A 25,235-nucleotide genomic window follows, 5' to 3' on the forward strand; every position below is an offset into this window, starting at 1 on the left:
CCTGTAAAGCAAAAAAGAAGACCTATAAACAAGGAGCGGAGTGATGTAATTGTTGAGGAAGTTAGCAAACTTTTGAAAGCTAAATACATAAGAGAAATTTTGTATCCCGAGTTGCTCTCCAATGTTGTATTAGTTAAAAAATCTAACGGAAAGTGGAGAATGTGCGTAGATTTTACGAACTTAAATAAGGCATGCCCGAAAGATTGCTTCCCAATGCCGCGGATTGATCAGCTCGTGGACGCCACAGCCGGGCACGAACTACTCACCTTCATGGACGCCTACTCTGGGTACAACCAAATCAAGATGCATGTCCCAGATCAAGGTCATACCGCGTTCATAACAGACCAAGGTCTGTACTGTTACACTGTCATGCCCTTCGGTTTAAAGAACGCAGGAGCGACCTACCAGAGAATGGTGAACAAAATGTTCGCCAAGCAGATCGGCCGGAATATGGAAGTGTATGTGGACGACATGCTTGTCAAGCGTAAGCAGTCTAAGTCGCATCTCTCCGATCTGACCGAAGCCTTCGAGGTTCTGAGGACATATCAAATGAAGCTCAACCCAGCTAAATGTGCCTTTGGAGTCTCTTCGGGAAAATTCCTTGGCTTCATGGTGAACAACCGGGGAATCGAGGCCAACCCCGAAAAGATTAAAGCCGTGCTCGAGATGGAGGCACCTAAGACGCTGAAACAGCTTCAGTGCCTCAATGGCAGGATTGCGGCCCTGAACCGGTTTGTTTCAAGATCGACAGATAAGTGCCTTCCTTTCTTCAAAGTCCTAAGGAGGAAAGGGCCGTTTGAATGGACAGTGGAGTGCGAGCAAGCATTTCAGCAGTTGAAAAGCTACCTCGGTTCGGCACCTTTGCTCGCCAAGCCCATGCCGGGGGACAAGCTCCAGTTGTACTTGGCAGTGTCTGACAGTGCCGTCAGCTCGGCCCTAATCAGGCAAGAGAAAGCGCGGCAAAACCCGGTCTACTACACAAGCAAGGCTATGACCGAAGCCGAGACCAGATACCCTCAAATAGAAAAGTTGGCTCTTGCTCTAGTCACCTCGGCCCGACGGCTTAGACCATACTTCCAAGCCCATACTGTGGTGGTGCTCACTAACCTGCCCCTAAAAAACATCTTCCATAAGCCAGAAGCTTCTGGACGCCTGATGAAGTGGGCAATGGAGCTAAGTGAGTACGACATCCAGTTCGAATCCAGAGCTGCGTTGAAAGGGCAAGCAGTGGCCGATTTTATAGCCGAGCTCACACCAGCTTCCGAGCTGAGCGAGTCCGACCTACCGTGGACAGTCTATGTCGACGGATCCTCCAATGAGAAGGGGTGCGGGGCCGGGGTCCTCTTGCTCGGACCAGGAGGCGAGCGATTTGAGTATGCCTTGCGGTTCGGCTTCCAGACTTCTAACAACGAGGCTGAGTATGAAGCATTTATTGCCGGCCTGCAGATCGCTAGAGCATTGGGGGCCTCTTGTGTTAAGGTCTTCAACGACTCCCAGCTGGTTGTGAGCCAGATCAAGGAAGAGTACCAAGCCAAAGACTCTCGAATGAAGAGCTATTTGGGCAAGGTCAGATCGTACCTCGCCCAGTTTCGAACTTACGAAGTACGCCGGGTTCCCTGAGCAGAAAATTCTAATGCTGACGCCTTAGCCAAGTTAGCATCGGCGTACGAGACCGACCTGGCCAGGTCGGTCCCCGTCGAGATCTTAGATAATCCCTCGATCTCAGAGCCAGATCTGATGGAGATCGGCGCTCCAGAGTCCTCATGGATGGACCCGATTGCGGACTTCATTAGGGGCAACTCACCACAAGACCCCAAGGAACGCAGAAAGTTGGCAAGGCGAGCAGCTCGGTTCGTGGTCCGAGGAGGAGTGTTGTACCGACGCGGCTTTTCCCTGCCTTTATTGAGATGCCTAACCCCTGAAGAGGGCCTGAACGTCCTCAGAGAAATCCACGAAGGAGTGTGCGGCAATCACTCAGGCGCCCGGTCGCTGTCAGCCAAAGTGATCCGACAAGGATACTATTGGCCGACCCTCAGCCAGGACGCCAAGAAATTCGTTAGAACTTGCGACAATTGCCAACGCTACGGAACCATAATCCACCAACCTCCCGAGCTGCTCACCCCCATCTTGGCCCCGTGGCCATTCGCGCAGTGGGGGTAGATATCATTGGTCCTTTCCCTTTGGGCAAGGGCCAGACCAAGTTCGCTGTGGTTGCTGTGGATTACTTCACAAAGTGGGCCGAGGCCGAGGCGCTCTCCCACATAACGGAATCCAGAGTCACGTCCTTCGTATGGACAAATATCATATGTCGCTTTGGTATACCGCAGGCCATTGTGACGGACAATGGGAGGCAGTTCGACAACACCAAGTTCAAAGACTTTTGCAGCAAGCTTGGCATAAGTCACCTTAGCTCGTCCCCCGCACATCCGCAAGCAAATGGGCAGGTGGAGGCAGTCAACAAGATCATCAAGCGAGGCATCAAACTTAGACTGGACTCCAAGAAAGGCAGGTGGGCCGAGGAGCTACCAGAGGTTCTATGGTCGTACCGGACCACCCAAAGGGAATCGACGGGTGAGACCCCGTTCTCCCTGGCCTTCGGCTCCGAAGCTGTAGTCCCGGTTGAGATCGGCATGCCATCTGACAGAGTCGAGCATTACGAGCCTACGGCAAACGCGGAAGAGCTGCTTCTCAACCTCGACTTGTTGGAAGAAAGAAGAGCAATGGCCCAGCTACGCCTGGCGGAATATCAGGGCAGAATGGCCAGACATTACAACGCCCGCGTTCGACCTCGGACCTTTCAGGTCGGACATCTGGTCTTAAGGAGGGTCCAAACCCATGTGGGTGCCCTTGATCCGACCTGGGAGGGCCCGTTTGAGGTCAAAGGCATAATCCGACCTGGGACGTACGTATTGGCCGATCTGAAAGGAGACGTCCTCGCGCACCCGTGGAACGCGAAGCACCTGAAGCGTTATTATCCTTGAAATGCCAAAAGGATATTCAATGGATCTGTAAAAACTATTTCAAATGAATTATGATCGGAATAAACGTGATGATTTAATTTCATGATTCCGAGTTCGACCAGAAATTAAATGGGGGCCACGGACTCCCACACGGTCAGATTCCAGCAGTCGGTTAAAATCCAATCCTCCAAAACCTAAGGGTACGAGGTGCGATGCCAAAATCACTGACGAACCTAAAATTCAAACCTTCAAGGTAAAGGGGCGATGTGATGATCAAGCCTCCGAACTTGAAGGTACGAGGTGCGATATGAAGAATAGCTACGGACTTTGGATTTTATCCTTTTAACATTTTTAAGTTAAGGGTGCGATGTTAACAAATCCAGAGTTGGTGCAATGCATTGAACACTAGACGGATATTCGAATTCAAAATTTCAAGTATTTTTGAAGGCGCGACCTCAAAAGTACAAGGTGCGAGGTGACATTAGCTTTAGCTTAAAGAAAAAGCAAAGAAAGGAAGGCAACAAAGTAAGAACAAATAGGAGCCTCTTTATTGAATGGAGAGCAGAGCCAAGGCTTATAGCCTTGCAGCTCTACCCTAACACTTGCAAAAAAAAAAAAAGGAAGAAAGACAGAGAAAAGCCTCTTGAAGGGTGGTCGCCTAAGCGCCTGCTTGAGGAGCGCCCTCTTGAGTGGTGCCGACCTGATCCTCTTCGAGGTCGGAGTAGTCAGAGTCCAGATCTCTGACATACTTATCCACCAACGCTTGGGGGCCAGGGGTGCCGCCAGGCCCAGACGCCCACTGCTCGGCATACCAAGTTCGGAGTTCGGCCATGAGGATTCAATGGGACGAACTGCGGGGTTGTAGTCTAGCAGCCCGGACTCAAGCAGCAGCTTGTCGGTCACCAAGGTTCCGACCTTCCTACCCCTCGGAAAACGCTCCTTGTAGTATTTCAGCGTGTCGAAGGAGGCTTGCGTAAGCTCGGGGACTGGTCGGATTGAAACTGCACAAAGACAAAATTTGAGTCAGACCTGAATAACAAGAAAGAAGTTATCACAAAAGTAAGAACTACTCCGTACCTAGGTTCCCAAACCTAGTGGGAACGTCAAAGAAGGAACGACCTGACTCGTCCTTTGCAAGCCATTCCCCAGAAGCGTTGAACCACTTCCTCACCCATCCCTTGATGGAGGTCGGCCCCTTAACTATACCGTCTGCGCCTTTCCTTGCGCACATATAGAACAGACCAGGCTTCTTAGCTATCCTTTTCGCTTCGAAGCACGCGAGGAGCTGGTCTACGTCCAACAGCTCGGCCTCTTCACTATCCCGGGCTCGTAGCCAAAAAAGGATGGCCAAAGCGAAAATGACACCCCACCCATTGGGGGCCACTTGAGCGGGAGCCAGCCCTGTTCGGAAAAGAAACTCCTGGACGAAAGGGTGAAGGGGAAGTCTGAGGCCGTACTCAAACATTTTGAAGTAGAGAGTGACCCATCCCTCCGGAGGATTGTCAGCTCTCTCCCCCTCCTCCGGCATCCTAAGGAGGACGTTCTCAGGAATAGCGAATCCCCTACGAAGGGATCCGAGGTAGTGTTCAGGTAGCCTAGAAGGGTATTCCAAATCCTGACCCGAGGTGGAGGCATCACTATCCTCCCCGTCATCGGAGAACCTAAAGTTTTCTATCTCCTCGAGCTCGGACTCTAACCTACGAGCCAAATCCTCATCGGATCCTAAGTTGCTGCTAAAAGAGGACGACATGGCAACTACGTTCGAAAGAGAAAGTGAGGGAAGAGACCGACCTACCAAGGGTTCGAGCTACCTTCAGATCGAACTCCAAGAATTCAGGGAACGTAAGGTATGACCTGAAGGACTGGGGGTATTTATAGCTCGTCGGAAAAATTTCCCCACCGTACACGTGTAATCAAACGAGCGGCTAGGATCCTCCCTAAGATCTGAAGCGTCGGAATATTTGAATATTCCGACGATAAATCTACCGCAACGGTTATATTTTCCCACGAATAGGAAATCGCCACGCGTCCAAAGCAAGTCGAATGAACTTCTCTGCCAGGTCGAGATCGGACCAGACAGAGAGGGGGCCAATGTTTGGGGGAAAGAATACCCTGGACACGTGGAGGACCCCTATTGGTTCTCCAAGATGACTTACGAGTCATGCCCAGCTCGGACTGCCGAGATCACCACCGTTAGCGTTGATGGGTGCTAAGTATGAGGGCCGAGGTGAACCTGGCCATGGTCCGACCTACCGGGAAGCTCGGTAGGGGCCGATGTGAGCTGCTGTCAGCGGCGTGATTATCGGGTGTAACCGACGGTCCCGAGATTAGCGGGTGTAACCGTCGCGAGATTAGCGGGACTACCACCCATAAGTAGAGGACCTCACTCCACGATCAGGTACGATGATTTCTGACCTCGAACTAAACTAAGAATCCGACCTGTACTGACTTGATCGTCGGAGTGCTCACCTTTCTGTGCAGGTCCGTCCCAGGTATTCAGATCGGTCCGGAGGCTGAGTTCGAGCTGCAATTGGAAATACACTGTTGTGCATATCCTTGCATAAACAACCTTCACCTCCCCCTTTTTCAACAATGAAATCCTTCCCTTTCAGCCTCCCTCTCTCTGTTTCGTTTCATACTTCGCCCTAACTTCCTTTTTTTTTCCTTCCTTTTCTTCATTTTTCTTTCTTTTCTGTTTTCCCCTTTTTCCTCTACACGTGTCCCCTCAACACCTTCACACATGTTTTCACTTTCCCACTTTTCTTTTTCTTTTTTTTTTAATCTCAAAATTACAATACTGTCTTTACAGGGAGAGTAGCTAAAAATTGGTTTATTTCTAGAATTCCATTAGCATTGTTGCTCATAAGTGTTTAATTGATTTTTGTGATTTTATTTGTCTATATTTCATTAAACTCTCTTGTGGTGACATAAATCGAAGTATACCTATGACTAGAAACGATTAGTATCAGTGTTTGTTTGATTAATCTTTTTATGATGTTATTTGCCTTTGTTTGTTTGAAATTTATTTTCATGGTAAAAAATGGTGATAGTATTGTTGTGTTATTAATGTTTGGTTTTTCTTTATCAATTGGTGCTTATTTTCTAACATTTGATAGTTTTGTATCATGATGGCATTTTAAATCTTGCATGGATTTGTTGTTAATTTATTTTGTTAGATAAGTTGATAAGTTCATTTGAGAGTATCTTTCATGTATGTGATTTATTATGCTTAATAATGAGAATTAAATTGCTCTCTTGGAATTGTGCTTATTTTATGCCATATTTCTTGAATGAAAATTTTGTTGAATATTTTGATAATTTGTTTGAGATAGGTTGAACTACCATGATTTCTTTAATATATCTATCTTGTGCAAATTGTTGAGATAATTTTTCTTGTATTACTTTTATCTCCTTGATATTTATTGATATTCTTTTTTAAGAGGAGAATGCATATACTTAGGAGGAGTTATAATACTTCATTTGTGAATTTGATGAAATTGTTTCTACATATTGTTTTTTATTTTTTTATGTAAATTTGAAGAGCATGAATAATAAATTTCAAATAAGTATGATGGGAGAAGATGCTCAAAAGTTTCAAGTGCATTGAAGTTAAAATTGCAAAAACTCCTATGAGGTATGTCAAAATTCTACTTTTGCATATGAGAAAGGTATTTGGATTGATGCTAAAGCTTATTGAACTATGTCAAAATTCTACTTCTCTTATGCATATTGTGTATCTATTTAAGGGGAGCAATTCTCTTCGACGTAAAATTATTTTAGAATTGCTTCTAAATGTCTTTTTGTTGCTTATTATGAGAAAGTGTTAAATTGCTTTAGAAATTATGAGATTTATTTTTTTAAATGTCCTTTTTGATTGATTCAAAAAGGGGGAGAGGTAATAAGAAAAATGAATTAATTTGTGGGACATTAAGTTCTGAATGAATTTCAATTATGATTTTTATGGTCATATGTTGGACTTAATGTTGTTATTATTAAATATCTATGCATTTTTCGTTAGTAGTTTGTCATCATAAAAAGGGGGGATATTGTTGGCTTTTTGGTCCTTAATATCAAATTAATTAATTTTAATTAATTAATTAATTAATATTTTGATGATAACAAACTTAATTATGTTATTTAACAATTTTAATATTTTGAAGTGTTGAGAGCGTAGAGCTCGAAACAACGATTCCAACGACATTTGAATAATCCAAATCATAGCTCAAACGGACAAATTATGGTTGAAAGAAATTGGAAGGAAAAATACCAAGTGGATGATTGGATCCACAAGCAGATCAATAAAATGGCGACACATGGCGAGCTACATTATTAAAAAAATATATTGACATGTGGTACAATGTATTGTTAAAAAAAAGGAAGGAAAAAGAAAGGAAAAAGAAAAAAGAAAAAGGATTTGAAAAAAATAAAGAAAAGAAATATGAAAAGTTACCGTTGAGGAAACTTGATTCAATGAAAGAAAGAAGAAAAAAAAGGCCGTTGGAGAGCCATCAGAGAGAAGAAAAAAAAATTATATTATTATTATTATATATTTCAAATAAATCTCAACTTTTCATCTTTAATCATTTGAAATCTAATGGTCCAAATTTAAATTCGATTTCAAAATTCTCTTCAAATTTTCCTCCTCTATTTAAACATCATTTTTCTCCAAAATTTTGATATCTATTCTCTCCCATTTTTTTTCCAATTTCATCCATTGTTTATCTCTTCAAAAGCTTTAATGTTTCTTTAAATTTGTTGTGAGAGATTTATTTTATGAGAGATCCTTGAGCTTCAAATTTTATTTCTCTTAGCCAAATTGAGAGCTTTTATTTGTAAGATCTTTTCTTACAAATTTGTGAGCGTAAATTTGTACATTCACTCTTTTGAGAGAGTTGTAATCTTGTCCTTCAAATGTCCATATTCTTTGTAATGGTCGCTCTTGAGCCCGAAAAAGAGCAGTTGTAACGGTTTGATCCTGAATCGTGGAAAGGATTGAGTTTCTTCTTGCTTCCGGAAAAAGAAGACTTTGTACCGGTTGGACTCTAAGCCGTGGAAATAGTAAAGTTTTTCAATTGAACACCCAAGAGGAGCTTGGGAAGTGGAGTAGGCCGATTGTTGCCGAACCATAATAAAAATTTCGGTGTAATTTTCTCTAACCCTACTTCATTTAATTTATACAATTAATTTTCTTTATTACAAATTGCATGAAATTAATTGTTCGAATTTGTTAATCATGTTTATGGTCAATACTTATATTTGAATTATTTGGCTGGTGAAATTAATTAGGGTGTTTGTATTTCTAATTTGTTGTTTAATTTTGTGTTAAAATCATTTGTTCATAAAAAGTTTACATAATTGTTTAAATTGGACCCGTTGTAGTAAAAGGTTCAAAAAGTTTCATTAAACCATATTCACCCCCTGTAGGGTTGTCATATCGATCCAACAATCTTATCTATACTAGTATGATACTTGTACGCACATAAATCTCACACCATATGGTGCTCTGCTAAAGGCACCATGATGCTTAAGTTAAAACTCAAGTTGGAACAAACCAACAAAAAGAATTAGAGAGCAAGAATCTTAAGGGTGGCCAAAGCGAGCATAGCTCAGCGGTAAAAGAGGTTGTGAGTTCAATCCCCCACCCCACATGTTGTACTATATATATATCAAGGGTGAAAGTCTGCTAGAATGTGTGTACCAAATCCTCACAGGAAATTGGGTAGGGAAACATGGCTTACCTTTGATAGGGTTGCCGCTTTCTTTATATATGAGATTGACAGAGTTTGAACGGGAGGTCTCCATTCCCTTCGACGTTCCCAAGAATACCTTTGTCTCCCTTTTGCACACGTAAGGGGCTTGGTGGCATCTTCTATGGTCCCTGGAGGTGTGCATCAGTTCGAGTACAATGTGTCAGCGCCCTACCTGCTTACTGTCCATCCAGAAATATTAGAGCTTGTTCAACTACGTTAATATTTTTTAAAAAAGCTTTTCATGTTTGACTATATAGCCACAAGAAAAAAATTAAACACTACGATTCATATAAAATTGTACCTAGAAATTTGTAAAGTGGGTTTGTCATAGACGTAATAAATAGTTGTAATTGTGTTTGGTAGAGACGTAATAAATAGTTTAATATGTTCAAATTAGCATATTATCAAAGTATTTAATAAAAAAACGCCATTAGTACATCATAGTTGGAATAAATCAAGACATGGTAGTAAATTATATATATATGTGTGTGTGTGTCTATGTCTGTGTCTGTGTCCATTGGTAAGATTTAGCAATTTCTCGGACGTCAAGATAGGCTCAATCTATGTCAAATTGTGAATAAAACAGAAACATTGAACATGCGCAAACTTAAAACTAATGAATTGAAGAGGGTCCACTCAACCACTTTTTTCATTAAAACAATGTATTAATCTTTTTACTGCCACTTTTCCATTAAAATATTGATTCCCCTGCATTAATTTTTTACTTTTTTTTGGTGGTGGCAGATCTATCTCTCCACAAACTCAAACATCTTTGTTAATCACACTTGAAAAAAAGTGGAGTTTTCACGGAGAGAGAGAGAGGAATGTGAGTGGAGTTTTCACGGGGAGAAAGAGGAATGTGACAGTTAAAAAACTTACCTTCCAATGGCAGCTCAATGAAGGACCACTCTACACCACTTGGACTTCATCAGTTATTCTCTTGGGGCAACTAGAGAAATGACTATATTAAATAATTTGATTTGAAAAATAGCCAAAATAATCAGATATCACGAAAATGGCTAAAAGGCAGTTAGAGTTGAACTACGAGATTTTATATGGACAAATTTACCCTCCAATCAAAATAGGTAAATTTATCTTGACACTACCCCGATAAAATTGTGACGAAAATACCCATCATCAAAATCTTTAGTACACCTAAATTCTAGGAAACAAGATAGTAAATCAAAATTATACCGTTCAAAAATTTTAAATAACATATAGATTTAGAAATTTAAAAAAATGTAAGATAAAATCTGTTGAATGCATACTTTGAAATAAAAAAAAAGATTGAATCAAAGTGTAAAATAGACTAAAAAAACGTAAAATCAAATTAAAAAAGTGGAAAAATAAAGATTGAAGCTGTAAAGTACTGTTTTTAAAAATATAGATGGAGTAATTGAAGATTAATACCATGTTAGGATCCATTATGGAAGGAAAGGCAACTCAAATGACTCCTTCCCACTTTTGCCCTTAACTCCTTCTTCCCACACTTGCACTAACTATTCATTCCTAAAATCAAATAAAATTTGATTCAATCAAGTCTCAAGTCCCTCAAGCCTCGTGCGCCTCAAGCTTTTGGCGTCTCTCTTCGGCGTACACAATCTTCGGCATCCCTCTTCCCACTCTTGCTAGAACCTAAAGAACCTCCTTCGGGTAAGCTTTCGGTGTCCCTCTTGGGGTACACAATCTCCTAGCTTCGTGATCTCTGATTCCTCTAGTTGAAATCAAAATCCCTTGATTTCAATGGGTGGATAGCTTTAGGCAAAATCCCTTGAAATCAAAAATTGAAATTCTAGGTGATTGTGTGATTTCAATTTTGAAGCTTCAATTGAAATCCTGTGTGATTTCAAATTGGGTACAAACTCCCAATTTTACATTCTGGCATTCCTTCAGCAAAATTCCTTGAAGCTTTCAGGTACAAAATCCATTGAAATCAAAAATTGAAATCATCCATCGAAATTCTCCTTTTGAAATCCTCTAAACTTCGATGTTCCTCCTTCAAGGGTAAGTAGTCGACTGTTTTTTTTTTTTTTGTGTAATCGAATGTTTTGTAATACTCCAAACTTCATTGTTTTTTTTTATCCAACAAGGGTATTCATTGATCGATTTTGAATGTTGTTTAAATAAATGAGATTTAAATAATTGATCGTTTGTTAGCAACCTCCGATATTCAAGGGATTTTGTTGGACACAACTTGTTTTTAGGACACCTTGTAGATATGGTCAGTTGGGGATTATATTGAAAATATAGTTTAGATTAAATAATAAATGATAAAAATATTGTTAAAATTAGATTGTCAGGTAGTTTAGTTTGCAAAAAAAATTAATAATAATAAATAAATTTCTAATCTTAAATCTCATTTTAAATTTCAAATTTCAATAAATTTAAACTCAAACCTCAATTATGATGTTTCAATAAATATCATTAGTACGTGGAACTTGTCAATTCTGATGTTTTTTAGCTCAATGTAACCATTTTATTGTTAAACATTTAAAATTTATTGTAAAAAAATCAAGAACAACCAATTAGATTCCCGTAGAACTAACTGATACTCATTAGGAATATAAAATGTGGTACTAATTGATACTCATTAGGAACTAATTAATTTTAACAATATTAGGAATACGCATTCTTATTTGTTGGTTCTACCGGACGAATTTTTTTTGGGTTTGATTCAATGGTTGAATCTTGTGGAGTTTTCTTTTTTTCGTTAATAATCTAATTTTCTAAGAACTGGGTTTGCTGCAATAGGAAGATTCTTTCGAGTAATGTTTCAGTAACTCGATGACTAATTCTCATATATCAAGAATTAAAATGCAGCTTCTTAGAATGTAATAATCGGGGCATATTAGTCATGAATGTTGATGGACAAGGATAACCTAGTCAAAATGGCCATCTACTCTATAGAATCCTATATCTACCCCGTTGTATTGACGTCTCTTGCTTATTTTGTGAGATAACCTTTAGTAGCCATATATTTACACATCCATCGTATCTCCCCTTAGGTAAATATTAATATATATTTCTTTGATTGCTAATATGCATTTTTAATTTTGTTGGTTTTGGTTACCTTTTTGCCATATTTTATGCATTGATCTTTGTTCCGATGCAGTGATAAAGAAAGATTATATGATGCAAAATATGGCTATTTTCTGCAGATAGTTTTCAATCTATTTTCGGTGTCTGAACTTTCACTACCCCTGTAGATGGTGTTATATACGGGGTTAGTATCTACAACAATGCAATAGTCGCTGCACTTGACATCCGCCAACAGGGATATGACACACGCCATATCCCTATCTACTAACAGCCTCATAATTATTGACTTGCCAGCACCATTTCTGAAAAGTGAAAGACGTGTAATTTTTTTTCCTTATGGAAAATGAAGATCTCTAGAGATACATTCACAGAGCTGTTGTAGGGTGGAATTGAATGGAATTGAAACGTGCCCGGTAATGAACCCTTGATAATTGTTGTGCTCCTCCCAACTAAAACCGTGGCTAACAATGATCGCATAATGTTCCCGCATTGATTGATTTAATTCTTGAAAAAATGTAAAAATAAAATGGGTGGGGATTAATGATACCTTGTGTAAGAATATTAAAGAAACACTGTATTTAAGGTTGCTGATTACAGTAGAATGTTCAAACCAATTAGTTAGGTTTGTTTAAAAAAATTAAACATATTTTAAACTTGTTTGAATCATATATGTAGATTTGGTGGTTTAAATTTTGTGGAAAGATTTTAGGAATTATATAAATTTTGTAGTTAAAGGTGGTTTCAATATTAAGTATGATACAGGTAGATTTTTTGGTTTAAATTTTGTGGAAAGATTTTAGGAATTATGTAGATTTTGTAGTTAAGGTGGTTTCAATATTAAGTCTATAAAATTGCTAGTTAGGGACAGATTTAAGGGAATGTGGGAGGCCTAAAAAGTGGATGGGTAAAATAGAGAAAGATTGCAAGGGCAATACGGTCATGAAACGTGTGGAGGGATAAATAAGGAATTATATACCTCCCCAAATTTTAGGAAGCCAATTTTGGCCATGCCATGCAATTTAGAAAAACTTTGGCCATTTTTCTTAACGATAACCTATGTGTAGCCATTTGTAAGGATTTCCCTATCTCTTTTACTTGTAATGGACCCAATTGTTTTAAATAGTAACAGAAACACAGTCCCTTTTTAGGGTAAACATTCTTTCAATAGCCCACGACTAGTTTTTTGCACGCAGCTGAAATTAAAACGGTTTCCTAGTTACCCTCTTGTTTTAAAGAGCATTAATGGCAAATACCCTACAAATATATTATATATAGATACAACACCATGCTTTAACTTGGGTAGATATAGATATAGGACCACCACATGTGACAATTCTTCCTATAACACCAATTATTATGATTTTTTGTGAATGCTACAATTATAGAACAAACTTAAAAGTAATTGAACTCGGAGAGAGAGAGAGAAAGAGCTACAAACTCTTGCATTACTCATGTCAAGTGACATTTTTTCTTTCTTTTAAAAGTTTGACTCTTTTGTTCAACAAACTCTCGTCTCTTTTCCTATTTCATTTTGGATAAACATTGCTAATATTGTACTTGTGGTAGTCATGTGATTGTTGCATTGTTTTATTAGTAGAATACAATGTGGAATTCGAACCCACAATTTATCCATCGAAAATAGATACTTAAACCAGTTGAGTGGTTATGTTCAGTGGCGGATCCAGAAATTTTGTTGAGGGGGCTTCATATTAATTTACAAATAAATAAGTAAATATGTTCTACAAACTTGGTCTTGAATATTACAATTTAAATCAACAATTCTAAACTAGAATTTGCAAGTAGTTTTTCTAATATTTACTTATATAAAATATCTATCATAACTATTATTACTTTTCCAGACGACGACTTAATTGAATTTGTTTTGTTGTTCTTTTTCCAGACGACCACTTAATTGAATTTCTTTTGTTGTATCTCTGTTTAGATTTCAAATTAAATCTACAAGAACATTAATAAAAAGTTGATTACATAAAATACAAATGATAATAATTATATGTAGAAAAGTAGTTCAAACATGAGAATTTTATATTATAGTTCCAGCTTTTATTAAGTATTATATTTAAAATAACGTCAAATAGTAAAATTCATAGTATATGTTTAACCCTTGAATCTTGAAGGCACATCATCCCATTAATTTAGCCAAAAGGTGAGTAATCTGAGAATAAGGTCGGATCATGACCGAACTGGGTATTCGCCGAGCTGGATATTAAGTCAAGCGCTTTATCCCATTATCTACATCATAACTGTCAAACTGCTCCCCCACTCAACACCCAGTTTTCCTACTTTTATGGAGAAAGAGCTGTTTAATTCAAAGTGAGGAGCCAAACTCCTCAACGGTCATATTCTTCGCTCCTTCTATAAATACCGTCTAGACAACTGGAGACGGTATGTGAAAAAAACTCAATTACGACACTTTCCTATTTTTCGGGCACAGAGACTGTAACACCCCGAGTCCCTCAGGTTAGTTAGTCTCGAATCAGGAGATTTTCATTTAATTTTTAAATTAAACTTTAATTAAATTTGTACATATCGGGTTCCGCAGGATTGGTTTTATCTTAAGTAGGGGTGGGTTTCTTTTTCTCTTGGGCTTGGTCATGTTGGGCCTTTACTGGGTTGGTTTGGTTTTAAAAACAAAGGAAAAGGAAATTAATAAAAAGAAAAAGAAAAAAAAACCAAAAGAAACCTAGCATCTCCTCCTCATCTTTTGTGTTTCAGCCGTCACCCTCCCTATGCTCTCAGCCGCCGCCCCTCACCGCCACGACAACAGCCGAACTTCGGTGACCCACGACCCAACGGCGACAGTACCCCACGACGATTTCAGCAACGGTGCGGTTTTCGATCATTCCGACGAGATTCTATTGTTCCGGTGTCGCCCCTCCCTCCTGCACCGATCTGTGGCATCGTCGAGTAGCCCCAGCGTTCTCCACGAACCCCGACGATCTGCAACGACCCAGATCTGCTAGCACCGGTTTCCTGCAGCGTTCCTCGCGGCGGCGCACGACGAACGAATCAGATCCCTGACAGCCTCGACGACCTGCTGCTACGACCTCATTCTCCGACGAACAGCAACTCCGGCGGCCACGAACGGCGACTATCCCTCAGCATCGAGCAAAAGCAGCCACTCGAGTAACAAAACCAGCGGCGGGATTCATGCGTTACAGCAGCGTTTTTTAGGACGTTTGGCGGTGACCCACATCCGTTCGAAGCCCGATTCAGGCTACCCACACCTTGGCGAGCTAGATCTAGGTTACCCACACCTATACGAAGTCGATTTTGTGGTAATGAGTCATTTGAACCCTCTTAGAATTGATTTCGAAGGCTGAATAGTATATGTAACTTGCTGTTTTTTTCTGTTTTAGTGCCTAGGTGTGAGATCGACGCAAAACTTAGGGGCGCAGTTGTGTGTAAGTAGACAAGGGGCGTGTGCGTGCGTTAATGTGTGCTAGTTGGTCTCTAATGTGTTGTTTCATGATGTTTAATATTGATTTTGATACGCTATTGTGCTAGGTAACTCTCGTTTGTGTTAATCTGTATACTTGGTGTAGTGTTGGATATTTGTCGGTGATAATGGTGGAATTTTGCCTTGCTAAACTGCTGGAATTGTTGTGGGATGATGTATGTTTACAAAGGATGCACGTTAAAATAGAATTATTGTGATTATGCTTTCTTATGACGTGGGCATGCTTGTATAGTTTATATAAATGTTCATTTATGATGTGAGCGTGCTGGTTGAGCATATATAAACGTTTCTTTATGATGCGAGCGTGCAGGTCTGAGTCATATTATTTTCTTATGAGATGTGGGTGTAATAGAAGCATATTTTCAGACTCTGTTCGCAGGCTAGGGGTTGATGTGGTGTTGGTTATGATAAGGAACGTTGGATTCTTGGGGGAAAGTGAATGGGTGAGTGTCAGGGCCTCAGGTATAAATGGTCGAGGGCTGATACATCACTAATTGAGTATCGAGGCCTCGGGTAAAAATGGTCGAGGGTCGATGCGAGGAGTCTTTTGGAAGGAAAACTATTGGGGCCTTGGGTAAAAAGGTCAAGGGCAGATAGATGGTGAAGTCATCGGAGCCTTGGGTAAAAATTGTCGAGGGCCGATGCAGTAGTGTCGGGGCTCTGGGTAAAAATGGTCAGGGGCCGACTCTACTCGAAAGAGTTAGCTGTGGAAGGCTAGGATAGCTGTGATAAGCATAGTGGTGTTTGAGATGTTAGGGAGACTCGAGGTTGGTAATTAATTTGTTTATGGTCGTGGTTGTCGCCGAATTTTGTAGAGCGTGTCTATGTTTGATTGCATAATGTGATGAAGAGCATGACTATGAATGTTTCATGATTGTTTGTTGAGCATGATGTTTGTGTGTTGTTGGTGAGGGCTACTTACGGAGTATATTTTATATACTCACCCCCCCTCTACAATTGTTGTTTCAGGCGGAGGATTCGTTGGCGACCATGGTGATGAAGTGGAGGAGACATGACGAGCGAAGACCATAGGCTGCGTAGTTACTTTTGCTTAGCTTAGGTTTAGATGGTTAAGACCTTATGGTTTGGTCATTAAACTATTTGTTCTTATTTGAATAATTTGGAGGTTCCCACTCGTTGTCTACTTTATTTCGGAAACATGTTTATTTTAGTTTTATACCATTCATTGAGTTTGCCTAGTTGGAATAATAAAGTTGCCTCATGAGGTTGTCCACGGATGATGTTTGATTAATATTCTATACAGTTGATTCATTGGTAAATTGATGAAAGTTGAAGCTTTATGTTATATAATTATTTCACAGGGAGTTGTCATCTCGTGTTTGGTGTTAAGTTTAGACAGATGGGTAGTTAACGTGACCTAGAAGTGTGTGCGTAGTTCTGGGGCGTTACAGAGACTAACTCAATCGTCGGAGTGCTAACTTGTCTTTTGCAGGTTCAAATCCAAGAGTGTTCTCGAGGAATTATTGTAATTATTGACTTTATGGTAAGAACAATTGGCGCCGTTTATGGGGACGTAAGTTCTATTGCAATATAAAAGCAAACAAATTAATGACAGTTGGGTGGAGTTGGGTGGAGTTGCCCAGTTGAGGGCGGAGATAGCCAATTTGACTGCAGCCTTGCATCGTAGTCAAATTTCGGAGGTTGATGTGGGAGACCAGAATGCACCTTGGCCATCTATCAGGGTTTGGCAGGCTAATATACATGAACAAACTGCTGAATCTCCTATTAAAAGAGATCCAACGCATGGAAAAGCGCCTACGGTATCAAGGGAGAAAGAAGACCCTCCACGAGTGCGAGTCCGTGAGCGCCTTAATTTAGGGACGAGACGAACTGCTACTTGTGACCCAAGAGAAGGTCTTCGTGTGCACATAATGACAGAAACCCTAGATCTCCGCAGGACACTAGAAGAACGCAACATGTCGCAGCAAGTCGGGCAGCAAACCCCAATTTACTCCAAACTTGGGGTATACACCTGCGACCGGCGGGGTAAATTCGAATATAGTTTAGCAGCCACATGCTGAAATAGCTGCAACTACATCGACATATCCAGCCATGGTGGATGTGCTGGAGGTGCAAGAGTCAATGAAGAAGGTCATCAGTAAGCTTCAAAATGATTTTGAGGCTTTAAAGCAAAGCTGTAAGGCGAATGACGCCAGTTGGGTGGAGCTGAGTGAACGAGAGGATCCCACTTTCACAGCCGCCATAATGGCATACTGACTTCCACTAAAGATGAAGAAACTCAATATGAAACCATATGATGGATCAACTGATCCGATTGACCACATAGACCTTTATGAAGGTTTAATGCTGCAGGGGACGAAATGAAGTGTAGGGCTTTCTCTGTTACTTTGAAAGGCCAAGCTCGGTCTTGGTACAGACAGTTAAAACCCAAAACCATTGGGTCCTGGAAGCAATTGAGGAAGATCTTTATAAGCCAGTTCTCGACACAACATGATAGGAAAACACCCGATACACATCTCCTCACCATCTATCAATCAAAGGACGAGTCGCTGCACGACTTTGTTAGGAGATTTATGGCAGAAAAGATTAAAGTCCCCGACTATTCGGATGACGCAGCCAGGATGACCTTCACATCAGCCATAAATAATCCCGACCTGGTTCATTCATTTGCCATCCAGCCAGCTCGGACTTACATCGAAGCGATTCAGCGAGCACGCTAGTATATGCACGCTGAAGATGTACTTCGGGCAAAACACCCCCAACATCAAACAGTGATATCTAGGCACGCAAAAGTTCGAGGCCAGAGCTCGTAGCCGGAAAAAAATCATAGAAATCGTGATTATGAGACAAAGAAGTCTACTCATGATAATCGATCACGACAAGAATGGACGGTGCGAGTTCATGATCGTCGTTTAAGGGAGTTCGACCAGTACACCCTGCTCAACGTCCCATTGTCGGAAATTCTGGCCAATATTGAAAATAGCAACCTGCACACGATGTTGGAGAAGCCGAACAAGATGAAGTCGAGTCTGGATCAGCGAAGTAAGAATAAGTATTGTAGGTTTCATAGGGACCATGGACATGATACTTCGTAGTGTTATGACTTGAGAGACCGGGTCGAGAATCTGATCAGGCGAGGTCACCTGAAGAAGTATCTTGGGAAGAAGGATTCCTGTTCTTCTCAAGGTAAAAGAAAATTTGACCGATCAGATCGTGATGATCAAGATAAATCTCCATCGCCCAAGAAAAGATAATCAAATGGAAAGAGGCTTGTAGTAATAAACACAATTTTTGGTGGACCAAATGGAGGACATTCAGGCAATAAGAGGAAAACACTTATTCGAGAGACCAGTAGTGAAGTCAACGCTTCATATATTCAGCCAATAACGACAATTTCTTTCTCTTCTACCGACCTGGAAGGAATTCATTTATCGCATAATGATGCTTTAGTGATCTCACTCATAATTGATAATGTGCAAGTCAGATGAGTACTAATTGATGGAGGGGCGTCCACCAATATACTCTCACTCTCAACCTATCTTGCTCTAGAGTGGGAGAAGTCACAATTGAAACGATGTCCTATACTCCTAGTTGGTTTTTCAGGGGAGAAGGTCATAGAAGAAGGTTGTACCGACCTGCCAGTTATCATTGGAGAAAACGACAACAAAGTTCGGAAGGTAACTGAGTTTGTAGTTGTGGACGGTGCATCAGCGTACAATACCACTTTAGGGTGACCGTACATACACGAATTGCAAGTTGTACCCTCTACTTACCATCAAATAATGAAATACCTCATCCCAAATGGTGTTGGTGTTATCAAAGGTGAATAGAAAGCTTCATGAGAATGCTATGCCACAATGTTGAAGGGTACCTGAGCTTGTGCAGTCGTCCTTGAAGCTACATCCGTTGGGGTACCATCGGGCGATGAACTTAGATGGCGAACGTCAAAACAAGAGCTTGAGCAAATTAAACTAGGGGCCGATGAGAAAATTGTCAGCATTTGTCTGGGGCTGAAAGCCCCGGTATAGGAAGCACTTGTATGTTTTTTACAAACGAACGCGAATGTATTTGCATGGTCTCATGAGGACATGACAAGAATAGATTCTGATGTGATGGTTCATAGGCTGAACATCGATCCAAATTGTAAGCCTATTAAATACAAGTAAGTCAACGACGAGCGCAGAGACTAGATATCCGAGTATTGAAAAGCTGGCCTTAGCCCTGGTTAATAGACTAGATAGCCCCGGCGACTGCGACCTTATTTCCAAGCGCATAGAATCATTGTTTTAACTAATTTTCCCTTGCGACATGTTTTTCAAAAACCAGAAACGTCGGGAAGGTTAATGAAGTTGGCCTTGGAATTGAGTGAATACAACATTAGCTTTGAGCCGCGTGTCTCTTTAAAGGGATAAGCAGTTGCCAACTTCGTAGATGAATTGACGTCGAGTCTTTTAGTAAGAGACTCAAAGCAACAGTGGACTCTGGACGTTGATGGCTCTTCAAATGAAAATGGATGTGGGGCAGGAATTCTCCTTCTGTCACCAGAAGGCACCCGTTTCGAGTACACTTTGCGGTTCAATTTTAAAACATCAAACAATGACGCAGAATACGAAGCATTACTAGCCGGTCTGAGACTAGCCCAGAGTATGGGTGCAGATTGTTTATTGATCTTGAGTGATTCTCAACTGGTAGTCAACCAAATTCAGGAGGAATTTCAAGCGAGAGACGAAAAAATGGCTAAATATTTGAAGAAAACGAAAGAAAGTTTGGCCAGGTTCAAAGATTTTGTAATCCACTAGGTCCCTAGATCGAAAAACTTAAATGCAGATGCTCTAGCTAGATTAGCCGCAGCATTTGAGACGAACATGGCCTGCATAGTACTAGTCAAGGTGCTGAATTCCCCTTCAATAAATCAAGAAGAACATTGTTCAGTGGAGGCCCAACCTCAGAGCTGGATGGATCCAATCATAGATTTTCTTAAAGGAATCCAACCAGATAAGCAAAGTAAAGTAATGAAACTAAGGCGTCAGGCAGCTCACTATTTACTTCAAGTAGAGGTGTTATACAAACGTGGGTATTCGTCACCGCTATTAAAGTGCTTAACACCAAATGAGGCAGATTACGTAATTAGAGAAATACATGAAGGAATCTGTGGTGATCAAGCTGAGGCCCGAACTTTGATGTCAAATATCATACGACAAGGATACTATTGGCCAAGTATTAGCAGAGATACAAAGTCTTTCGTATGAAAGTGTGATAAATGTCAGAAATATGCTGATTTGATTAGACAACCACCTGAGAATCTGACGCTGATCTCCAGCCCATGGCCATTGACGTAGTGGGGGATTGATCGTATAGGACCCCTCCCTCCAGGGAAGGGCCGAGTAAAATTCGTGATAGTAGCAATTGATTATTTTACCAATTGGGCTGAAGTAGAGCCTTTGGCTACCATTACGGAAGCCAAAGTAAGAAACTTTGTTTGGCGGAACCTAATCTATAGGTTTGGGATCCCATAAATGATAGTTTCAGACAATGGGAAGCAATTTGACAATGAAAAATTTAATTTGTTTTGTATGCGACTTGGGATTAAACACATCACATCTTCTCCTGCCCATCTGCAAGCCAATGGACAGGTAGAAGTGGTTAATAAGATTATTAAGCGTGGGTTAAAAGTGAAACTGGAGTAGTTTAAGGTAGATTGGCCTGAAGAACTCCCTAAGGTTTTATGGTCGTACCGAACAACACCAAGAGGATCGACAAATCAAACACCTTATTTGTTAGCTTTTGGCTCGGAAGCGGTAATCCCGGTAGAGATTGGTTCACTGTCACAACGAATTAGTCAGCCATTCAATGAAATCGAGAACTTAGAAGCGTTGAATTTGAATCTAGACCTACTTGAGGAGAAAAGAAATTACTCACAAGTAAGAAACGCAGGATATCAAAATAGAATGACAAGTTATTACAATTCTCGAGTAAAAAAGCGATGTTTCAGACTGGGGCTCTAGAGCCAAACTGGGAAGGACCGTTCAAAATTAAAGACGTCGTCCGAACCGGAACATATAGTTTAGTCGACTTGAACGACAAACAATTCGCTCACCCCTGGAATGCAGAACATCTTAAGTTGTATTACCAGTAAATTAGTAATTTGTACAGTGCTCTTTGAGCCCTACCCAAATTAGGGGCTATCATAGTACATGTTATTTATGTATTCCTTTTTAATGTTTGATTGTTCAATGTTTGATTATGCTTATGTATCACTTATGTGAACAAAATGTTGGTCAAAACAAAAGAAGAAATGTATATAAACAATGGTGCACATAAAAAACCGATGTAGTTCATTAATTCATTCAAACAAAACAAATTTCGGAATGTGTACCGAATTACACTTTTAAAAAAATTGAAAAAATGGGAGTTGAATCAGTTTAGCTTCCTTCTCTTCTCCATGTTGAGTTGACGCTCCAAATACCTGACCTTCCTCTCTATTGCGCGAAATCTATCCTCCATAGTCACCTTCTCTTTCTCCCAGCTTTCCTTTTCCTCCTTCAAAGCCTGACACTCGAATTCAAACTGTAAAGATCGAATTGTTGACTCTTGCAGTTCACGTACAAGACAAGAAACTTCTTGCTTAAGTTTGAAAACTTTTGCCGTAGCCCATCGCAGTTCAAAACGGGAAGGAGGAGCAGTATAACGAGACAAGTGGCAGGATGAAAGGTGCTCTCCTTCAAAAATAGGGGGAAGGGTAGGAATGACAGGGGATGGAGACGGAGGAGAAGAAGAGGATGACGATGAGTCTCCCGAATGATCGGAGGAAATCTCCATAAAAGTGGTCAGAGGGCTGTTTACCTCCTCAGACATGCTAAGGTATCGAAGCTTCAGATGAAAACCCAAAGTAAGAAAGAGGCCGTTTAAATTGATTCCAAGCAAAAGGACGAAGCGACGTTTAAATAGATGGTTCATTCAATGGAATCCGAAAAGGCCTCCGCCACATAATGAAAATCTTGCAGAAAAAATCAATGTAACTTACTCGGAATATGAAATGGCGGTTGAGAATTGATTCAATTACGAAGAATCGAAACGGCGTCCGGCGAAATTCAATGAAACTTGTGATAGTGAAATCTTCAAAGATCTGGTATTTAATTCAAAAGTTTGATTCCGTGCGAAGTCCGTGATTATATTCGGTAAAATTATAACAGAAAGTAGACATACATACGAATAATAGAAATCATAAAAATGAAAATTATGTTGAATCAGGATCTACAACCCCGAGGGCACCACGAGTTCGTTCAGTGTCGAATCAGTAGGGAGGATATCAACTTCTCTTGTCGTGTCAACATTTGCGAGTTCCAGTTCGGTTAATCCGGCTAGATGCTCTAGCTCGATCACTCCGCCTTGGGGCTCTAGTCCGGTCACTCCGACTAGAGGCAATGAAAGATTTGTTTCGTCACTTGGATTTGGTCGCTCGCTCTGATCGGCTGATCTCTTCATGGCAAGTTCCCAGTCACGATCAAACATAAAAACAAGCTTATCTAAATTAACCTCTTGAGCAAACTTTTAAGCCACTCAACTGCATAGTTAAGACCGCAATATTCCAGATCCTTCTCTAACTCTTTGAAGTCTAGAAATCGAGACATGATTTCGTAGAGAAAATCAAAATTGCTAAGTCGAGCTTGTGTATTTGCGAGTCTGGATTCAGCATCAGAAAGTTTTGTCATGGATTCAACAACTACCTTTTCAGATTCATGAAATTTGGATTCAATATCGGCCAAATGCGACTTTGTTTGGGTGAGTGCAGATTTGGTATCTATGAGTTCTGCCTCAAGCAACTTACTCTTTTCAACTTTTGCACTTAGAATGTTCTCTATAGAGGACCTGAGATTGGAGAGCTCGGCCTTTAACTGTGCGAGGAGAGGCCTAAACTGATTAGCTTCAGTGATCAACTCGGAGACCTCGATCAGCAAACAACGGTTTTCCTCCTCCAATTTGGTTTGCTCAGCCTTATATTTGTTATTCTCGACGATGCATTTCTCTGACGCAGCAAGGACGTTGAGGGTTTCACACCTCAAAGTTTTGAAATCCTCTTTTTCCCTGGTCAAAGCTTCCCGATCTCTTGTGAGCTCTTCAAGAAGGGAATTGTACTCCGCCATTCGAGCAGAACAAGAGGCAGCCTTCTTATCAGCCTCAGCAAGCTTGATTTTGTTCTTCCGTCCAGCGGAATCACGATGAGAGAGCTCAGCACCAACAGAGGCCATTCCCCGACAAGACAGAGCAAAAGCCTGAAATCGAGTACGGGTATTTAAAGGTTGAAAACTATAACAAAAATCAAAGAATAGAAAGTTACCTTTATAATATAGGAAGAAATTTCAGAAAAGAGTTCCTGAGAAGATGAAGGTCTGATGCAATGAACATGCTTTTCCAGATCACCAGTAAAAGTATAATAGAGCTTGTCGGTGGAAGATAAGATGCTCTCACTATTTAGGTCGATCAAAAAAGGGGGGATCCCAGCAGCATGGATTGGTGGACTCTTATAAATTTCGAAAGAAGTATCTCTGATGTTGGATGGACCAGCAACAAAAGTCGTATCGTCACCTAAAGGAGAGTGAGACTGGACCTCGTCGAGCTCTTGAAGGGAGATACCATGTAACACCCCGCGTTACTCAAGTTAGCTTGCCCCGAGTTCCGGAAAAGTTTATAACAAAATAGATTTTGTTTATTGATTTATTTATTTATTTCATTTTTTTTATTTTTTTTATTTTATTCGACTCATCAGTGATCTTTATTTAATTTAAGTGTCGCATATCGGCTAGTGTGTATTGTTACAGAGTTAGTGGTGAGTTAGTAGCGTGTAGTATTTATTAAGTTATGGTTTAGTACGGATTCCGCTATGTGACACTTGCTCTGGGCCATTGGACAACTACGAAATTATATTATTGGTTTTGTTAACAAGGAGTGATTGGGTAAATGGGCCTTAAACAAAAGAAACTAGCCCAAGTGAGTTTATGTTGCAAAACAAAAGAAAAAGGGGAATTAAAACAAAACAACCCTAGCTCATCTTGTTCTCCTTCCTCATCTTCTTCCACCCTTCCCTTTCGTTTGAAGCCGCCAGCCCCCCCCCCCCATCCGGATTTCTTTCTCCGACAAAGCAGCACCGACGAAGGGACAGCGGCAGGCGCGGGCGTCGGCAGCAGCAGGTGCGGCGTCGGGCAGTAGCTGGCGCGGGCGTCGGGCAGCAGCAGCTCGGCGTCGGGCAGCGGCAGACGGCGGCAGCGCGCGACGGGCAGCAGCGGCGTGCGACGGGCAGCGGCGGCGCGTGGCGTTGGGTAGCGGCAGACGGTGGCAGCGTGCGACGGGCAGCAGCGGCGTGCGACGGGCAGCGGCGGCGCGTGACGTTCGGGCTGCTGCAGGCGGCATCGATACACGTGAGGTTGTTTTCGCGGCGTCCCTTCTCCGATCCAACGAGCCTAATAACCTCGAATAGCTTAGATCCGTGAAACCCGGTAACTTTTCTTTGACCCACATTTGTTCGAAGTTAGACTTGGATTACCCACATCCAAATGAAATCGATTTGGAATACCCACACCTAAGCGAAGTTGTTTTGTAGTAACGGACATCAAAACGAAGCCGTTGGAGGTCGTTTTCGGCACTTTTCGCTGCTGCAAAAACGTGGACAGCAGTGTTTTGGTGGTGTTCGGCGATTATCTTCATCCGTTCGAAGCTCGATTTACGCTACCCACACCTTTGGAAGCTAGATCTAATTTACCCACACCTACATGAAATCGTTTTGCGGTAATGAGCCCTTTAAACCCTCGTAGAGTCGTTTTTCGAAGGCTGAACAGTACATTTAAATTGCTGTATTTTTCTGTTTTTGGTGCTTAGGTGTGAGATCGACGCAAACTTAAAGACGTGGTTGTGTAAGTAGCACCAGGGGGCGAGTATGTGCGTTATTTAGCGTTAACGGAATGGTTTTGATGTTGTTTTTCTTGTTAAAATAATTTAATTGAGCATGTAGGGATTGTTAGTTTTGATTTG

This window comes from Momordica charantia, assembly GCF_013281855.1.
Source record: "Momordica charantia cultivar OHB3-1 chromosome 6 unlocalized genomic scaffold, Mcharantia_2.0 BLBB01000006.1, whole genome shotgun sequence".
NCBI lineage: Eukaryota > Viridiplantae > Streptophyta > Magnoliopsida > Cucurbitales > Cucurbitaceae > Momordica > Momordica charantia.